The sequence below is a fragment of the Budorcas taxicolor genome, chromosome 19 (assembly GCF_023091745.1).
Source record: "Budorcas taxicolor isolate Tak-1 chromosome 19, Takin1.1, whole genome shotgun sequence".
NCBI lineage: Eukaryota > Metazoa > Chordata > Mammalia > Artiodactyla > Bovidae > Budorcas > Budorcas taxicolor.
Genome location: NC_068928.1, coordinates 33,387,461 through 33,408,396, shown reverse-complemented (window position 1 = coordinate 33,408,396; position 20,936 = coordinate 33,387,461). Strand labels below are relative to the sequence as shown.

At 44.7% G+C, this 20,936-nt stretch overlaps 1 protein-coding gene across 1 annotated transcript in view; it reads left to right on the top strand.

The window, feature by feature from the left end:
• SPECC1 (sperm antigen with calponin homology and coiled-coil domains 1) overlaps nt 1-20,936 on the top strand; it is a 147,704-nt gene that overhangs the window by 8,259 nt on the left and 118,509 nt on the right. The window lies entirely within an intron of this gene.

The window sequence follows — 20,936 nt, the reverse complement described above, 5'->3', positions numbered from 1 at the left end:
TTCTCTACGACCATTTTACTTTTCGAAAGACTGGTTTCATACTTAATATACACACATTTGGTTTTTCTAAATAATTCTATTTATTGATGCTCGGGCTTTATCCCACTTGCGGTGAGCAAGGGCGACTCTAGTTGCTGTGCTCAGGCTTCTCGCTGCAGTGGCTTCCCTTGTTGCAGAGCACAGGCTCTAGCATGGGCTTCAGCAGTTGTGGCTCTCGAGCTCTAGAGAGCAGGGGCAGCAGTTGCGGCTCCCGGGCTCTAGAGTGCAGGGTCAGTAGTTGTGGCTCCCGGGCTTAGTTGCTCCGTGGCATGTGGGATCCTCCCATACCAGGACTGGAAGCTGTGTCTCCAGCATTGGCATGTGGATTCTTTACCACTGAACCACCAGGGAAGCCCTCACACATTTTGTTTTTAAAATACAGCATATGAAAGTACAATATATTTTTTATCAAGCCAGCCTAAGACTGTTTTTACAAGTTAACAAAGAACCACTAAAAAACTAACCAACTGACCTCACTCTCAAAATATTGATGTAAAAACGTGAGGTGAAAATTTTAGCAAGTAAAATTCAACAAATTAACAGCAGTAGTGCATATCAAAACCAAGTGGATTTATGGCATCCAAGATTGGCTTACCAGGAAATTCAGGAATATAATCCATCAAACAATATTGATAGGCTAAATAAGAAAAACCATGAGGTCATCCTGATAGAGATGGAACATTCCTTGGACAAAGAGAGCACTCTTTGATTTCACTTTCACTTCTTTCTGATTAAAAAACAAAAACAAAACTCTTGGTAGACTACAAGTGTATGGGTACTTCTTTAGTGATATGAAATGTATGTATCTCCAGCCGAAACTAGCATTATGCTGTATGGTGAAATCTTAGAAGTATTTCCATTAAAATCAAGAATGACTTAAGGTTGACCATCACCAATTTTTTCTTCAAGTATTAAGCTAGGCAGTGAGACATGAGAGCCATAGGAGGGTGTTCATGTTAGAATATAATGGTGATTTTATGCAGACAATAACATTGTATGCTTAGAATTTCCTGAAAGTTGTATCATTAGAAAAACCTTATCATGTCCTAAAAATGTGTTAGATATGATAAGAGTTCAGTGTGTGGCTGATTATACAATGTGAAATACCAATAGCTTTCTCATCAATAACTAGTTAGGAAAGATAATAACATAAGAAATAATCCCATTTATAAAGGAATGAAAAAGGTAAATAAGCTTAATATTGGCACTTCCCAGGTAGTGCAGTGGGTAAAGAATCCACCTCCAGTGCAGGAGATGCGGGTTTGATCCCTGGGTAGGGAAGATCCCCTGGAGAAGGGAATGGCAGCCCACTCTAGTATTATTGCCTTGAGAATTCTGTGGACAGAAGAGCCACAGTCCATGGGGTTGCAAAGAGTTGGACACAACTGAGCATGCATGCACACAAACAATATGACAAGGGCGTATATTTTTTAAAAATCTTAAAACTTTTTAAAGGACATAAATGAAGGTATGCATAAGTAGAAGGGTATATACCTGGTTCTTGAATAAGACTAAATATAACAAAGATTAAATTTAGTAGATATGTTAAATAAAACAAATGTCTGAAGTATCCTATGAATTTGTCTTCATCTCAGTAATAGTATCAGTGGTAATTTGAGAGCAGAAACACTGATAAAATGATACCAATTTATATGAAACAGCAGTTCTCAACCTCAGGCGATTTTGCCCTTTACCCCAACCCAGGGAACCACTGGCCGTCTGCAGAGAGGTTTGGTTGGCATCACTGGGGGTGATAGTGCCATCTAGTGGGCAGAGGTCAGCGGTGCTGCTGAACTTCCTGCAAGGCACAGGATAGCCCCTCACAGAAAGGAAGGGTCCTGCCAGAAATGTCAGTAGTGTGCTGTTGATAAACCCTAATCTAGAAGAATAAATACTCTCAGATAACCAGGAAGTTTCTGAAACATCAGCGATCGGGGAGGACTATTCAGTGGAGCAGACAGTCCACAGGATTGGAGGATTCCGTGTAGGATTACAGTAGTATTTTCTATCAAGATGGATAATTCACTCACAAGTAACGACTAATTGAGTCTTTAGGAAAAAATAAAGCTGGATCCCTATCTCATGCCTTTCATCAGAATAAATTCAAAGTGGATTAAAATTTAAACCTTAAAAAGTGAAACCATGAACGTGCAGAGAAAACATCAGAGAATCAACTTGTGGTCTCGGCCTTGGAAAGAACAAGCAGAGAAGTCATAGTCAAGCACAAAAGTCAACTGGTGAAAAAAATCGCATAAATATTAAACACTGCTTTGTAAATAAGGGGAAATTATTTGCAAGACATATAACAAAGGGGGCTTATTTACAATGAGTTGGTATAAGTCAATAAGAAAAATAGTACAGAAGAAAAATGAGTAGTTCATATAAAAAGGAAATACAGATAGCCACTAGAAAGATGTTGGGACTTCCCTGGTGGTCTAATGGTTAAGAATCTGCCTGCCAATATAGGGGCACAGATTCAGTCCCTGGTCCTGGAGGATCCCACATGCTGCAGGGCAACTAAGCCTGTGCACCATGACTACTGAGTCCGTTAGCCCTAGACCTTGTGCTCCACAACAAGACAACAGCATCAATGAAGACCCAGCACAGCCGACAGAAAAAAGATACTACAGAAAAAAGATACTAAGTCTCACTTAGAGGTAAAAAGATATAACTCAGAGCAATAATTACGATTAGTGATTTCCCCTAACAGATTAGTAAAAATTAAAACGATTGAGAAACTTTCTTGGTGGTCCAGTTAGGACTTTGTGCTTCCACAGCAGGGGACACAGGTTCAACCCCTGGCCAGGGAAATAAGATTCCACATGCTATGCAGCACAGCCAAAATAAATTTTAAAAAAGAACTACAAAATGATTGATAATTTTTTTATTTCATTAAGGGTAAGGGGAGCCACACCACATACTGCTGATGACAGGGACAATCTGGCAAAATCTATCTGCATTTGTAACATGTATGATCTTTCACCAAGGATTTCTACCACTTAGCATTTAGCATTATGCTGGACTGTGAAGAAAGCTGAGCGCCGAAGAATTGATGCTTTGAACTGTGGTGTTGGAGAAGACTCTTGAGAGTCCCTTGGACTGCAAGGAGATCCAGCCAGTCCATCGTAAAGGAGATCAGTCTTGGGTGTTCTTTGGAAGGACTCATGCTAAAGCTGAAACTCCAGTACTTTGGCCACCTCACTCAAAGAGTTGACTAATTGGAAAGGACTGTGATGCTGGGAGGGATTGGGGGCAGGAGGAGAAGGGAACGACAGAGGATGAGATGTCTGGATGGCATCACCAACTCGAGGGACATGAGTTTGGGTGAACTCTGGGAATTGGTGATGGACAGGGAGGCCTGGCGTGCTGCGATTCATGGGGTCGCAAAGAGTCGGACATGACTGAGCGACTGAACTGAACTGAACTGATATACTTGAAAAAGAATGCCTATATACATGAACAAGATGTTTGGTTGTGACATTATTGTAACAGTAAAACACTGGAAATACCCAAGTGTGTATCAGTCCAGGGCTGGTTGCATAATGAGATTTTGGTATAGCAGAATAGTGTGCAGCCATGAAAATGGACACAGTAGATTTGTATGTACTGACAGGGAAAGATTATTACTAAGTGGAGAAAATAAGATGGTGTGTAGAGTCTGACCTCATGTGTTTTGATTTTTAAATACATAATTTAATTTTTGAAATCATAACTGTTTTCCTGGAAGGGTATAAGGATGTTACTTTGAGGAGAGTATTGAAGGTGGTGGGGGAAGGAGACCTACCATATTAGATCTATCTATACTGTTTCAAAATGTTAAAAACACATACACACATTGCTTTAAAAATTAAAAACAGAATCAGTTCAGTTCAGTTGCTAAGTCGTGTCTGACTCTTCGCGACCCCATGGACTGCAGCACACCAGGCCTCCCTGTCCCTCACCAACTCCAGGAGTTTATACAAACTCATGTCCATTGAGTCGATGATGCCATCCAACCATCTCATCCTCTGTCATCTCCTTCTCCTCCTGCCCTTGGTCTTTCCCAGCATCAGGGTCTTTTCCAATGAGTCAGTTCTTTGCATCAGGTGGCCAAAGTATTGGAGTTTCAGCCTCAACATCAGTCCTTCCAATGAACACTCAGGACTGATTTCCTTTAGGATGAACTGGTTGGATCTCCATGGAGTCCAAGGGACTGTCAAAAGTTTTCTCCAACACTACAGTTCAAAAGCATCAGTTCTTTGGTGCTAAGCTTTCTTTATAGTCCAACTCTCACATCCATACATGACTACTGGAAAAGCCATGGCCTGGACAAGATGGACTATAACCTAAATTTTATTTTGCTTTAGTCCAATCCTTCCTCTTCTACTTGCCTTTTAGTGTGTGTCTTAACCATTTGTTTGTCAGTAATTTAACTGCTTAATCATAGCACATGTTCCCTTTATTCAGGATTCTAGAGAAAGACTTCGTAAAACCAGTTTTACTGGTTTCCTCACTCCATGGGCTTTAGTTTTCTTATTCTCACATTGAGGAAATACATACAGATCTTCAGCTCAGTGATGTCATAGCAAAGGTCTGTGAATGCTTCATAAACTGTGATGGGCTATTTGGAACGTATTCCAACAGTTATCATTCAAATTCATAAATGTAATGAGATTACCTTGATCGTAATGAAGTTACATCCTTTGACTTAATCAAGTTCGATTAAAAAATTGCGCTTGTCTGTGGAGCTTTTGGGTTTTAAGTGTGGGTAGTCCTTAATGTTTTCATATCAGCTTTTGTACAGCTGGCGCTTTTGTACATGGTCACATATCCCCAGTCTGCCCCATTCCTGTGAATTCAGACCCATGCATCAGCTGACAAACCAGCCACTAGGAGCACTGGCCGGCAGGTCACCCATCATCAGGTCTGTCTCTGCTGCAGGTGCCAGCACCCCTGCCATTGTGCAGTCGTGTTAGGTGGTTCTGTGAGTATCAGCTCACACTTTGTCTTTATTTTATGTGCACGAAAACCAGGGGAATGAGAGCTCTGGCACTAGTAATAAGTGTGAGTTTTAATATCTCAGTACCATTGAGACAAAGGAGGTGACTCACTGTTAGAAAGGGCACCCCCATCAGGAGCTCACTGGAGTCTCCACCACTCTCTATAGATTCAGCTGTAAAGACAAAAATGAGAGTAAAGAAAAGAAGGAAAATACTAGCAGTACATGATTGATTTCCTCCTAAAGGAAAGATGTAATTATAAATTGTATGTAAACACTTAGGGGACAGAATCCTTTTTATGGCCCTCAACATTTGGCTTTGGGACATGTTTTCGGTAATGGCGTGGGATGGTATAATCTGTTTTTTTTTTCCAGTATATTAATTTTGGAAGGGATCCTGTCATGAAACAATTATACAGTGTTGTGATTTTAAACTCATAGCAGTTAAACCTGTGATCAGCCTGTATTGTACCCTTTGCTGGGAATTAATCTGTCCTTGGGGAGGAGCCCTCAAACCTGGGACAGAAGAAAATGCTCACTCTTCAGGTAGTACTGATCATATGATGGCAACTGCTGCTAATGTGCTGTCTAACCTGGGTGCTGGGGGAGCTTGGTAAAGGGGCTGGATTGTCTCTGGGTTCTGATGTCCAGGCCCAAGCATCCTCAGGGCCCTGTCACCATCGCAGTACCCAAAGCAACCACTGGAAGGCAGGGAGGGGTGTGGACGGGGCAGGGGTTCCGGCCCTACCTGGTACCCTCCCCCACCCCACCCCGCACCAGGTTTTGGCCTCGCCTCGCTCAACCTCACCACAGCGTCCAGGAGAAGGCAGTGTTTCGCCCAGATCACAACACTTCAGGGAGGTCACACGAGCGTTACCTTGTCTTCTCCATGCCCGCCCATTTCCGCACTGAACACTTGCTCCTCCCAACTGATTTCGAATCAGTATTATAACATCTCTGTGGCAGAGCCCAGCCCAGACACCTGCTTCTTGCTTTTCTCCCTCCAGTGTCTGTGATGCAGATCTGGTCTTAACTGATGGGCATGGGCTTAGAGAATGGGGTGGCCCCTGGTGGTAGATGGCTGTCCTCCCTGATACCCCCTAACTTCACATCCCAGGGCCCCAAGAGATGCTAAGCCTTTTAGGTACCCCCTTTTCAAAGCTGCAAGGGGCCCCAACACTAGATGGCAGCCTCGTCCATGCACTGACTCATGTTCTGGGAGCCCCGGCTCTGACTAGAGGTCCTTTTGACATTCATGCAATTAGATCAACAAACATTTTTGAGTGTCTACTGTGTGTCTGACACTATTTTAGGCAACAGAGCAACCTCAGGGGGCAGGACAGAGATCCCCCATCCGTGGAGCTCCATGAACAAACATGGACGAGAACAGAGCAGGCACATGGCTGCAGCCGAAGTGGGAGGGGCGCAGGGCAGACAGCTGGGGTTGGGGGCTGAGGGAAGGAGGAGTGACTCACCCAACCTCGTTTTATTTACTTTTTATTTTTAACTTATTTTTATATTGCAGTATAGCCAGTTAACGGTAGCTATACTGGTGGCTCAGACAGTAAAGAATCTGCCTGCAATGCGGGAGGCCTGGGTTTGATCCCTAGACTGGGAAGATCCGCTGGAGGAGGGAATGGCTAGCCACTCCAGTATTCTTGCCTGGAGAATTCCATGGACACAGCAGCCTGGTGGGCTACAGTCCATGGGATTGCAAAAGAGTTGGATACCACTGCTACTAGTCAATTAACAATGTTGTGTTAGTTTCAGATGGGCAGCAAAGGGACTCAGTCGTACATACACATGTATCTACTCTCCTCCAAACTCCCCTCCCATCCAGGCTGCCACAGAACATTGAGCAGAGTTCCCTGTGCTATACATTTTAAATATAGCAGTGTGTACATATCAATCCCAGACTCCCTAACTATCCCTTCCCCCCACCCTGGCAACCATAAGTTCGTTCTCTAAGTCTGTGAGTCTGTTTCTGTTTTGTATCATGCGTTAAGATTCTACATGTAAGGGATGTCATATGATATTTCTCCTTCTCTGTCTGACTTATTTCACTCAGTATGACACTAAGTCCATCCATGTCTCTGCAAATGGCATTATTTCATTCTTTTAAATGTTTGAGTAGTATTCTATTGTATATGTGTACCACTTTTTCTTTATCCATTCTTCTGGACTTGACCTCATTTTAGAAGGAGCATTTTGGCTGGCTGTGCAGACTGGACTAATGGATGGAAGGGAGACCCAATCACAGGCTATGGCCAGGCCCTAGGAGAGAGCCTTTTCAAGGCTGAATAATATTCCCTTGTATGTAAACCACATTTTCTTTACCCCTCCATCACTGACTGACCAGGGAATAGCTTTAACTTCTGCAGTGTCCAGGGTGACGCCACTGTGAGGAGGTTTTAAACTTGGTACTACTGTTATAAAGTCTTGGATTCTTTGAGGGTACCTGGCAGTTTCATGACCCTATACTTCCCAGAGGTACATGGTCATCAGGGTTTGGTGGCTTTCAGGGTTCCTCTCTGGGAACCTGTGGTTCAGAGGAGGGCACTCTCCCTACTTGTCCCTCCAGAAATACTGACTTTTTTGCAAAGTCTTTCTGTCCAGAAATGTGGCTGCCTCTCTGAGCCTTCCTTTTTCTCTTTCTCTATAGTCCACATATTTCTTCTCCTTTTTCTTCTGTTTGTTGAGTTTTCTTCTGTTTGTTGAGTTTCTTCTGTTGTTGAGTTTATACTTTTATTACTTTTGTGGGTGGGATTGCTTTTTGTTCTTTTTTAATGTGGAAAACTTCATGAACGTGCATGTCATCCTCCACACTAATCTTCTCTGTGTCCTTACAATTTTAGAATGTGTTGCTGAGGTGAACATTCACTGTATTTTTTTAATTAGATATTTTTTAAACTATCTAATTTGTAACTGACTCCTTCCCTCACTGGTACTGATGGTTTTCAGTTGATTCTCCCATGATCTCCAAGTGGACGATTCTATCAGCTGCAGATAACAAAGCCCTTTGTCTCCTTCATCCCTGTGGCTGTGTCTTTTCTTTCTCATTCCTGCTGTGTCATGTGTGTGACACTCGGGTTGTGTTAAATGCTAGTGATGTGCTTGTTCTCATTTTACTGTGATTACTTTTGATCTTTCCCCATTAAAGCAGATGCAGAAAGTTGGCTTGAGATATTGATTTGCAGGTTCAGTTCTTCCTTTCCTCTTTTGCTTAAGAGTTTCTAGATTGGGTGGTAGATTTATTAAATGCCCTCAAGGCATTCTGTTATGACTTTAATTATTGGTTTTCTCTACCCTGGAGTCTCCTTGAGGGAATTCAAATATGTGTATATTCTGTCTCCTGAGTATATCTTCCCCATCACGTATTAATATTTTCTTTAATCCTTTTGATTACTTTCATGCATCCTCTGATTTTTTTTAAAGTTTACATCTAATGTGCTTTGCTTTGTTTCTTTTTACTTCAGCTATTGTGTGTTTAATCTTTTGTCTGATTTATCTGATCTCAAATTGTCCTTCATAACCTCTTGCTGTAGCTTCACCGCTGTAAAAGCTCTTTGAATTTCAATGAGAATATACATTAGAGATTTTCTAAAATTTCCTACTTCTTCCAGTAACTGTTTCATAGGTACTTATTTATCTGGATTTCTCAGTTGGTTCCCTTCTTATGAATGGCCAAGACTTTCCAGATAGAATCTAGTGATTTTCCAGAGGCATCCACCTTCATAGCGGGAAGTCTGTTGTATGGCGTTCTGGGGGGTGTGTCCACACAGGTGACTTTCTCTCACGCTGAGACTCAGGGTAAACTTCCGAACAGTGACGCAATTTTCTCCCATTGGTGTCTTTACTCACCGGGGGATCAGACCCTTCCCATTGGAGAAGGTTCGCCAGTTTCCTCAACCTGTAGGACGAGGTTGACCACACCCATCTCAGGAAGTGGTGAGAAGGAGGTACAGTGGCCTCTGTGAGGAAGCAAGAGTGGAGCCTAATATGGAGCTGTCTTTATGAAATGTGCTTTTTTCCTCGAAAACCACCCTGCGCGACAGGACCTCAGAGTCAGGAATTATGGCGATTAGATAAACCCACCTGCCGTGGGCTCTGTCTGGCACATCTTGCCCAGGAGCTCCCAGCTCTGCATTAGGATGTGCTTTTTTTTTTTCCTTCCAGAGCTCACCTCTCCCTTGCACTTAGTCAACAATTCCTTTTTCAGTCAAAATTAAAGTTATCCTTTTTGGTTCGAAGCAGTAAAATTCGGGTCAGGTTTTGACTGAATATATGAAAGAATGGGCTTCCCAGGTGGCACTAGTGGTAAAGAACCTGCCTGCCAATGCAGGTAGATGTAAGAGACACAGGTTCAATCCCTGGGTCAGGAAGATTCCCCTGGAGGAAGGCATGGCAACCCACTCCAGTATTCTTGCCTGGAGAATCCCATGGATAGAGGAACCTGGTGGGCTGCAGGCCATGGGGTCACAGAGAGGACATGACTGAAGTGACTTAGCACACACACTCATGAAAGAATGTTCCAGCAGCCACAGCACATCGGAAGCGCTCAGCCCTAGGAAATGAAGAACTCCTGGTTATTGGAGTGAAGGTTTCATTCCACGCTAACTCCTTGATGGGGATGTTGGAGGGTGATTGAATCAGATCCTTACAGACCTCCTTCCTGACTTCAGGAGGTTGCTGTTAAGCTCAAAGACCTCCTTCTGCATATCCTCTCTTGTCCCCTCCCACGTGGGAGACACTATTCCAGGCCCTCAGGCCAAACCTGCGTTTCCACCCCAAAGTGAACCTGCCTTCTGGAAACGCTACCCCAACAGCCGACACTGTATCCGTTCGTTCCTTCACCAGGTATTTGTGTCTACTGAGTCCCAGGCATCTTTCCAGGTGCCAGGGAGGCAGCCATGAGCAACACACAGAAAGCCCCAGCTCTTCTGGGTCTTCTGCTGTGTTCTCGTTCTCGAGGGATTTTTCTGAATGGTGCTCACCTCTTACTGCACAAGCTTCCAGCTTCCTCTAGCGTCTGACTCCTCCGACTGCAGTCACCCAGATCAGCTGTCCTGTTTTCTGTCAGCCTCCTTTCTTGAGTGTGTGACTGTCTTTGTCACCACATTTGCCCACTTTTCATTTCCTCTGGGTTCCCCTGACCCAACCTGGCCTGGCATCTCTCACCTGAAAAGCACAGAGACTTCTTGATTTGGGTTGGGCTGCAAAGGGGTCCCTCATTATTTATAGCGATTTTGAACATTTTTTAAAATTGAGGTTTCTTGGGCTCCAGTATCACTGTGGATGGCGACTACTGCCATGAAATTAAAGACACTTGCTCCTTTGAAAAGAAAGCTACAACAAACCTTTTTAGGCAGTGCATTAAAAAGCAGAGACATCATTTTGCCAACAAAGGTCAGTATAGTCAAAGCTATGGTTTTTCCAGTAGTCATATACAGATGTGAGAGTTGGACCATAAAGAAGGCTGAGTGCCGAAGAATTGATGCTTTGAAATTGTGGTGCTGGAGAAGACTCTTGAGAGTCCCTTGGACTGCAGGGAGATCAAACCAGTCAATCCTAAAGGAAATCAACCCTGAATATTCATTGGAAGGACGGATGCTGAAGCTGAAGCTCCAATATTTTGGCCACCTGATGCAAAGAGCTGACTCATTGGAAAAGACCCTGATACTGGGAAAGATTGAGGGCAGGAGGAGAAGAGGGCAACAGAGGATGAAATGGTTGGATGACATCATCAACTCAATGGACATGAATTTGAGGAAACGCTGGGAGGTGGCGAAAGACAGAGAAGCCTGACATGCTGCAGTCCATGGGATTGCAAAGAGTTGGACATGACTGAGTGACTGAACAATACCTCCTGTCTTAACAGGTCGCTTTCATCCAGTCTTTTCAGACCATTCAGAGTGGGTTTTGAGGAAGCAATGTCTCTCTCTCTTTTTGCACTCCTGTTTCATTGGTTTACAGAATAATTAAGTAATGTAAATAAGATCATTGGTATGACTAGCATGAACAGGGTTGAAACAATCCACCTACTCTCAGTATTCGGACGGCCTAGGTAGAGGGGCCGAAGTGCATGCTTGTTCTGGGAGGAGCCTGCCAGCTGCCAGTACCCAGGACACTGGTCAGTGCGCCCTGTTCAGTTGGGCGCCTCAGTGATCTTGGCAGGTTGGCTGTGGGTCAGTGCTGGAGGAGGGTGGATGGGAGGGCATGTTTTGCAGCAGCAGGGCCCTTGTCCTGAGCTGCAGCTTTGGCTGGCCCAGCCCCATGCTCAGACACCTCAGACAAGATCTCCGCCTCAGCTGCATAAGGGACTGGGGCAGAGCTCCTGCCTGGACTCAGTGCAGTCCCGCTGTAGCCACGTCCCAGTCCTTTTCTTGCCTTGACTCCAGTCCTGGGCTACAGCAGGGCTGGTTCTCCAAACACACTCGGGACTTTGCCACAATCAGGCCTTTGTTTGTCCTGATGAGCCAGACCTGGCCCTGCCTCTGGGCCTGCTCCTCCAGGACGCTCATCCATGCCTGGAACCCATACCCTCTCTGCTGCCCTCCTCCTGCCACACTGGATGTTGACAGCAGTTCTGATCACCAGGAACAGACCAGCTCGTAAGCATCACCTCCTCCAGGAAGCCTTTCTGGATCCCTCGGTGGGCTGTGCTTTTTTCCCTTTTGAGGACATGCTGCTTGTGTCCTTCTGTCCAGCCCTCCTGAGTCCTGCCCGGTGCTGCTGCTCTGTCCTTCCTCCTCATTCTCTTCTGCTCCCGGGACCATGTGTCAGACCTGCTGGCAGCACACTCAGGAAGAAGGCCATCCTGCTCGGGGGTGAGGCCTCTCTCTTCCCTTTTATATCATCTTCTTCAAAGCGTGTATCTTTCTAGCCTTGATTCTTGGTAGTGAGGTACCCCTGGACTTTAGTCATGCTAATTGACTCACAGTGAGGACGGGGCTCTTTTCAGTTCAGAAATAATTCATAGAGCCCTGAAGGCTCATCTATTTATCTCCCTTGACTTAAAAACCCAGCTTTATGGAAGTGTAATTTACATATTCTCAAATTCACCCATTTAAGATGTGCAGGCTGATGATTTTACGCAATTTTCCGAGTTACAGCCATCCACCATGACTGGGCTTTAGAACGTTCCTGTCACACCGGAAAGATGCTCGCGTCGTTTCCAGTCAATTCCTGTTTCACTCCAGCTGCAGGCAACTGCTTTCTGTCCCTATAGATCCACCCTCAACTTCACGTGCTGCCTTTTGGAGCATTCTTCAGACCAACACATGTGCTGTTTGCCTGATTCAATTACTACACTTCATTTGTCACCCTCTTCGACTCTCCCCGTGTTTAAGTTTCTCTTCGTTTCTCTTTGTATGGACCTTGTTGGCCTTTGACTTATTAGGAAACCTGAGAGTCCCCTTTTCCTTTAGAAAGTGGAAAACTTGGAGTGTCATGTACAAAACATGTATTGGATAGTACTGACTGAGTAAAGCCCCTTAGGCCCTCACTCCTGGGACTTCCAGAAACCATTGAGGGGAAGTTTGAAGTGGGGTGAAGTCAAGTTATAGTAATAAGTGAGCCGTGATACCCTGTGATCTACCTAGTCTTCCTCACCTTTCTTCTTTCAAACATCAGCAACCACTGATCTTTTTACTGTCTTCATAGTTTTGCCTTCTCCAGAATGTCATTTGGGGTTTCCCAGGTGACTCAGTGGCAAAGAATACGCCTGCCAATGCAGGAGATGCAGGAGACTTCGGTTTGATCCTGTAGATGGGTATGGCAACCCATGCCAGTATCCTCACCTGGAGACTCCCGTGGACTGAGGAACCTGGTGGGCTACAGTCTATGGGATCTAAAAGAGTCTGACATGACACAGAGAGTCAGCATGCACACAGAATGTCATATGATTGGAATCATACAGGATGTAACCTTTTCAGACTGTCTTCTTAGACTTTGCAATCTACGTTTAAGGTTCCTCCTATGGTTTGAAGACTTGTTTCTTTTTAACTCTGAATAATAATATGTATGTACCACAGTTTGTGTATCCATTTGTCTATTCACCACCTTGCATTTGGATAAATATCAAGGAGCGTGATGGATGTTATGTGGTGTGGATTTGTTTACTTTTGTAACAAACTGCCAGGTTGTCTTCCCAAGGGGCTGCACCATTTTGCATCCTCACAAACAATGAATGAGAGTTCTTTTGCTCTTTATCATTGCCAGCATTTGCTGTTGTTGGTGTTTGGAATTTTCGCCATTCTAATGCATGTGTTGTGGTATGGATCAAGATTTTTTAAAATCTTGGTACAAGCAGAAGTTTGAAGTTTGATTAGGTATTTGCTAAGAGATTATTGTCAGTTTTTTTTTTCAGTTGGGATAATGGAACTGTAGTTTTATTTTGTTTTTCTAAAGCATCCTTATCTTTGGAACACAAATTGAAACATTTGCCAGTGAAATAGGATGTCTGGGATTGCTTCACATTACTTGGGAATAGGGGGGAAAATGGATGATGGTATTTGAAACAAGGTTGACTGTGAATTGATGTGTTGAAACTGGGTTGATAGAGGATCATTATAACATTGCTTTCTATTTTTTGTATATGTTAGAATTTTTAATAATAAATATTTAAAATTAAAGTAGCTCATGTTATTAAAAAACGGTGGGCTCTTTGTTGTTTAGTAAGAATTTCAGCCTGTCTTCTGGCACCACCTTCAGAGTAAGCTCAGTCCTTAATGGCATCATGGAGAAGGAAGGGATAAATGTTCAACAATTTTACATGTACTGGGTTAATATTTAATGGATCCTCCTAGAAACTAAAGAATCTTCTGGTAATATACACAATTTTAGCTGACATTATTTAGAGAATATATGTGATTTTTTTTCAAAGTGAATTTTTTAAATTACAAAAGCAAAAGCAGTACAATGTGCACTACAGCCAAATAAAAAACGTATGGAGAAGCAAAAATAATAATAATAATAAAGAACATAAAGGACATAGAATCTCACCCACTGCATTTAAAGAGAGCCACTCATTCTTCATGATGTATAACTTTCCATCTGTGTGTTTGTGTCCAGATGTTTTTTTGTTTGTTTATAAACAAAAAATAAGATTTATGTCCTTGATATATGTACCATTCTGCTTTCTAGGGTTGCATGTCTGACACATTGCTTAGGGGCTGCATAGGCACCATTGTATGGTTGTGTCATCATTTATTTAACCATCATTTATTAGCCCCAGTGTAGGACTTCCTTGGTGTCTCAGATGGTAAAGAATCTGCCCGCAATGGAGGAGACCCGGGTTCTGATCTCTGGGTCAGGAAGACCAGACTGAGCAACTTTTCTCTTTCCATGTTAAACACTGAAGGTTTTTCCCAACTTTTTGCTGTTACAAACAGAAGGGGTCCTTATATTCAATGAAGATTCCTAAAAGCCTTCCCCACCCCCAACCCTGGTCTTCCTTAAATAACCATTTCAAATAGAGATAAAGTAGAAAATACATAATTCCAGGGGGTTTTTTTGGAGACAATTCAGGAAATTTTAATATGGACTGTGTTGTTTATTTGGGATCAAACCAAATAAACCAAATAGAGTTGGCAGGCGGATTCTTTACCACTGAGCCACCAGGGAAACCCATGGACTGTATACTATACACGATTTTGAAAGTACTATTTTTCGTAGGTTTGATCGTGGTATGGTAGGAGAGTTCAGGAGATTGTGCTGGAACTAGTTGGAGGGGAAATGTAACGATGTCATGTTGTCTGCAATACACTTCAAGTGAGTCAATGAAGAAGACAATGGAGAGGGATCAAGATAGAGGCAAATGTGGTAAAACATTTCTAGTTTGTAAACAAGGTGATGGATATCGAAGGTGTTCACTGTAGTGTTCCCTTTAGTGTTCGCTGTAGTGTTCTGGCCCAACTTTTCTATGGATCTGAAAATGTTTACAGTGAAAGTTCGGACAATAAAGAATGCTTTCCCCCCCTTTAATTTTATAAAATATTCACCCATGTTTACTTCCAGAACTTTTATAGTTTCATATTTTACACTTAAATTTATATTGAATTGGAATTTATTTGGGGCATAGAGAGGGAGATATGGCTGTCACTTAATTTGAAGTGCTACTTTTTGTTTAATTCTTTTGGGAATTTCCATTCTGTTGTAACCACACTGTTTTTCTGATGTAAATTTATGGCATATTTTTCTTTCTTTTTTAAAAAAAAAATTATTTCTTTATTTTTGGCTGTACTGGGTCTCCGTTGCTGCAAAGGCTTTCTCTAGTTGCCGTGAGCAGGGGTCACTGTTTGTTGCGATGCTTGGGCTTCTCTTGTTGCAGAGCACAAACTCTAGGCGAGTGGGCTTTAGGAGTGGTGGTGCATGGGCTCACTGCTCCATGGCATGTGGAATATTCCCTGACCAGGGATTGAACCTGTGTCCCCTGCATTGGCGGGTGGACTCTGAATCACTGGACTACCAGAGAAGCCTGCATGTTTTTATTTCTAATAAGGCAAATCTCTCCTCTTTATGCTTCCTCTTGCAAACCTTCTTAGGCTTTCTGATGCTTTATTCCTTCAGTTGAGTCTTGGAATAAACACATCAAGTTCATGATTCATTTGAATTTTGATAAAATTATATATTTTAACTATTTGGGCAGACTTGATGTCTTTATAATGTTAACTCTTTTCATTTCAGTGACATAGTATTTCCATGGAGAGCAAAGAATCCTTCAGAAGCTAAGTGACCATAACAGAACTATTTTGTTTGTTTGAGAAATTAGTGGCATATTATAGAGTAAGTAAATATGTTATTTACTTCAGTATTTATTAGATATAGATGCAAAAAGGAGTAAGACAGCATCCTTGCCACTCATGGAGTTCACAGTGTATAAAGAATAGTTTAAGTAACATGGTTCTGTGGGAAGACACAAGCATTTTCAAGGACAGCAGTACCGAAAGGGAGTATTTGATGCTGGCTGGGGTGAGCAGGCCCTCAGGGTAAGTGATGCCTGACTGCGAATTTAGAGCAGAGAACCCGCATTTTCCAGGTAGCCGGGTTACAGCAGAGTAAAACCAGAGTGAAGAGAGCAGATAGGAAAGCATAGGGGCTGAGACAGAAGGGTATGTGCAGGGTACCACAGCTGGCTTCATGTTGCTGGGAGGTACAGGAAGGCTGTACTATTATTTTATTTTTAATATTTATTTATTTGGCTGCCCCGGTCTTAGTTGCAGCATGAGGGATCTCTAGTTGCGGCATGTGGGATCTAGTTCCCTGGGGACTGAGCCCAGGCCCCCTGCACTGGGAACGAGGAGTCTCAGCTACTGGAGCACCAGGTAAGTCCCAAGGGATGGTGCACTTTTGAAAGTAGTTTTGAGGCCGGAGTAACACGGTGGGAGGGTACAAGATGATACCATGCAGGAGAACTGGGGACTTTATGCTACCAGTAGAGGAGAGCCCCAGATGGCTCGAGTGGTAGAGAAACCTCCTGCCAATGCAGGAGACGTAAGAGCGGTAGGCTTGATCCCTGGCTTGGGAAGATCCCCTGGAGAAGGAAATGGCACCCCACTCCAGTATTCTTACGTAGGAAATCCCATGGGCAGAGGAGCCTAAGCAAGCTATAGTCCATGGGGTTGAAAAAGAGTCGGACATGACTGAAGTGACTTAGCAAAGCCTATAAACTCACTCATCCATTCATTCGCTGCTCTCATGATGTTGGCACTTCGCTGGAGAGACAAGTATATAAGTCCACTGAACAGTGGAAAATGTTACAAGGTCCACAAAGCCAGGAAGTGTGTGTGCTGAGGGTCTGATTTACTCTTTCATGTGATAAGACGAGAGAAACCCCTCTTAAGCGCACAAATGGTATTTGGCCAGAGATCTAGGAAGTGGGAGGTCTGTGCAGTGTTGGAATGGAGGGAAAGCATTTGGGTCAGAGGGAACAGTGAGTGCCAAAGCCCTGAGGTGGGAGCACCTTGGCTGAGCTGGGGAACAGCGAGGGGGTGCCTCAGCAAGACTGGTGAGGGGGGCGGGGGCAAGTCCACAGTGGAGGGAAGGGGAGGGAATTCAGGTCCTTGGAGGCCATGGTGAGCGCTTGGCATTTCCTCTGAGAGACAGAAGGAGTGTGTAAGTCTGGGGACTTGACCTGGGTCTTAGAAGGGGCGCTCTGTCATGTGAAGGTCAGACTGAAAAGAGCCAGGGGCAGAAGAAGGGAGGCTGGATCGGAGGCGGTGGCAGAGATACTGGTGGAGGTGACTATGGGCTGGACCGGGTGGCAGCGGTGGAAGCGGTGAGCAGTGCTGAGAGATGGTGGCGTTGACCACGCACATCCTGACACATCCTGTTTACAGAGATGAGGGAGACTGTGTGCGACACGGATGGTAAAAAGCCTAGAATTGGGTTTTGTTCCCATTAAACTGAGGAACCCAAGTCGGAGGCATTGAGACGGTAGTTGGGTAGATGAATCCGGAGGTCAGAAGGCAGGACTTGAAAGCCACAGCTTGGCTGCAAAGGCCAAGTTAGAGGCCCTGAGCAAATTGGATGGAGGTGACCAGCCATGAGGGTACGCAGTGTCCAGAGGCCAGGGGATGAGGAGACAGGAAGGAAGAGGATGGAGAGGAGGATGCCAGAGGAGGCAGGAAGCTAAGTGTGCTGTTCAGGAAGTGGAGGGAATAAACACGGTGAGCACCCAAGTGCCCAGGGCGGCCTGAGACGCCGAATGAGAGCTGAGGTGAACCAGTCTTCAGGGGACGCAAGAGCTGGAAACCGCCGTCCTGCTTATGATTTTTTTCCTCTTATGTATTTTCACTGCAAGAGTTAGCAAGTTTGACCTTTTCCAGTCCTGTGGCCACTGCTGAGTTTTCCGAATTTGCTGGCATATTGAGTGCAGCACTTTTACAGCATCATCTTTCAGGATTTGAAACAGCTCAACTGGAATTCCATCACCTCCACTAGCTTTGTTCGTAGTGATGCTTTCTAAGGCCCACTTGACTTCACATTCCAGGATGTCTGGCTCGAGGTGAGTGATCACACCATTGTGATTATCTTGGTCATGAAGATCTTTTTGTACAGTTTTTCTGGGTATGCTTGCCACCTCTTCTTAATATCTTCTGCTTCATGGGAAAAAAATGCAAAAAAGCAAAATGGCTCTCTGGGAAGGCCTTACAAATAGCTGTGAAAAGAAGAGAAGCGAAAAGCAAAGGAGAAAAGGAAAGATACAAGCATCTGAATGCAGAGTTCCAAAGAATAGCAAGAAGAGAGAAGAAAGCCTTCTTCAGCAATCAATGCAAAGAAATAGAGGAAAAGAACAGAATGGGGAAGACTAGAGATCTCTTCAAGAAAATTAGAGATACCAAGGGAATACTTCATGCAAAGATGGGTTCCATAAAGGACAGAAATGGTATGGACCTAATAGAAGCAGAAGATATTAAGAAGAGGTGGCAAGAAAACACAAAAGAACTGTACAAAAAAGATCTTCATGACCAAGATAATCATGATGGTGTGATCACTCACCTCGAGCCAGACATCCTGGAATGTGAAGTCAAGTGGGCCTTAGAAAGCATCACTACGAACAAAGCTAGTGGAGGTGATGGAATTCCAGTTGAGCTGTTTCAAATCCTGAAAGATGATGCTGTGAAAGTGCTGCACTCAATATGCCAGCAAATTTGGAAAACTCAACAGTGGCCACAGGACTGGAAAAGGTCAGTTTTCATTCCAATCCCAAAGAAAGGCAATGCCAAAGAATGCTCAAACTACCGCACAATTGCACTCATCTCACACGCTAATAAAGTAATGCTCAAAATTCTCCAAGCCAGGCTTCAGCAATACGTGAACCGTGAACTTCCTGATGTTCAAGCTGGTTTTAGAAAAGGCAGAGGAACCAGAGATCAAATTGCCAACATCTGCTGGATCATCGCAAAAGCAAGAGAGTTCTAGAAAAACATCTATTTCTGCTTTATTGACTATACCAAAGCCTTTGACTGTGGATCACAATAAACTGTGGAAAATTCTGAAAGAGATGGGAATACCAGACCACCTGACCTTCCTCTTGAGAAATCTGTATGCAGGTCAGGAAGCAGCAGTTAGAACCGGACATGGAACAACAGACTGGTTCCAAATAGGAAAAGGAGTACATCAAGGCTGTATATTGTCACCCTGCTTATTTAACTTCTATGCAGAGTACATCATGAGAAACGCTGGGCTGGAAGAAGCACAAGCTGGAATCAAGATTGCCGGGAGAAATATCAATCACCTCAGATATGCAGATGGCACCACCCTTATGGCAGAAAGTGAAGAGGAACTAAAAAGCCTCTTGATGAAAGTGAAAGAGGAGAGTGAAAAAGTTGGCTTAAAGCTCAATATTCAGAAAACGAAGATCATGGCATCTGGTCCCATCACTTCATGGCAAATAGAATGGGAAACAGTGGAAACAGGGTCAGACTTTATTTTTGGGGGGCTCCAGAATCACTGCAGATGGTGATTGCAGCCCTGAAATTAAAAGACGCTTACTCCTTGGAAGAAGAGTTATGACCAGCCTAGATAGCATATTAAGAAGCAGAGACATTACTTTGCCAACAAAGGTCCATCTAGTAAAGGCTATGGTTTTTCCTGTGGTCATGTATGGATGTGAGAGTTGGACTGTGAAGAAGGCTGAGCGCCGAAGAATTGATGCTTTTGAACTGTGGTGTTGGAGAAGACTCTTGAGAGTCCCTGGGGACTGTAAGGAGATCCGACCAGTCCATTCTAAAGATCAGTCCTGGGTGTTCTTTGGAAGGAACGATGCTGAAGCTGAAACTCCAATACTTTGGCCACCTCATGCGAAGAGTTGACTCATTGGAAAAGTCTCTGATGCTGGGAGGAATTGGGGGCAGGAGGAGAAGGGGACGACAGAGGCTGAGATGGCTGGATGGCATCACTGACTCGATGAACATGAGTCTGAGTGAACTCCGGGAGATGGTGATGGACAGGTAGGCCTGGCATGCTGCGATTCATGGGGTCGCGAAGAGTCTGACACGACTGAGCGACTGAACTGAAGTGAAAGAGTCTGACAGGACTGAGCGACTGAACTGAAATGAACTGAAGCGTTTTCACTGCAAGGCTGACTATGAAAGTCCTTCAGGGTGGAAAGTCGTTTAGAGTGACTTCCGTAACTCAGTCATTTCAGAGAGCAGATCCTGCTCGTGACTGGCATGCATTTTTATTTTTAGTGGCAGCAGTCATCGTGGCGAATGTTGTTAAAGCGTCTTCCTCACCACCTCCGCCTCAAAACTTGCTTGTTGGTCTATTCATTTATCCCAAAACGTAACTCAAAACTTATCCAGAAATACTTAGGAAGGGCCTGTCATATGCAACCCCAGGTTTTTCCCGATGGTCTGATATCTCACGCGCAGGACTGTGCCTTCCTCGTGACACCTGGCCTCGGCCTCCCCGCAGTGGGGTTTTTCCAGCCCGCAGCATCCAGCTGCAGTTCCCCGCGGCCGCCCCTAGAGGCCGGAAGTCGGGCGGCAAGCGCGTCCCTCCCCCACCGGGGAGGAAGACTCTGGGAGCCCCACAGCGATATGCAGATAAGGGGGCGGGGCAGCCCGATTCGAGGCGGACGGCCTGCCGGGGGAGGGGCTGTATGCAGATGAGGTGGGCGGGGCGTTCGGGTGCGCGGGCCGCGGGAGTCGAGGTGGGCGGGCCGCATGCAGATGAGCGACCGCGGAGCGGCCGGCGGCCGCGAGGACAGAAGCGACGGCCCTTTCTTTGACTGGAGCCGACCCGCCAGACGCAGCCGGTTCGTCAGCCCGAGCCGGCGCGAGCGGCCGCGCGGTGGACGCGCCGTCTAAGGCGGCCGAGCCATGGGCAACCACTCGGGGCGGCCTGAGGATCCCGAAGCAGGTCTGTGCGGCGTGCCGGGGGTCGCCGCGCCCCCTCGCGGCCGGGAGCCAGC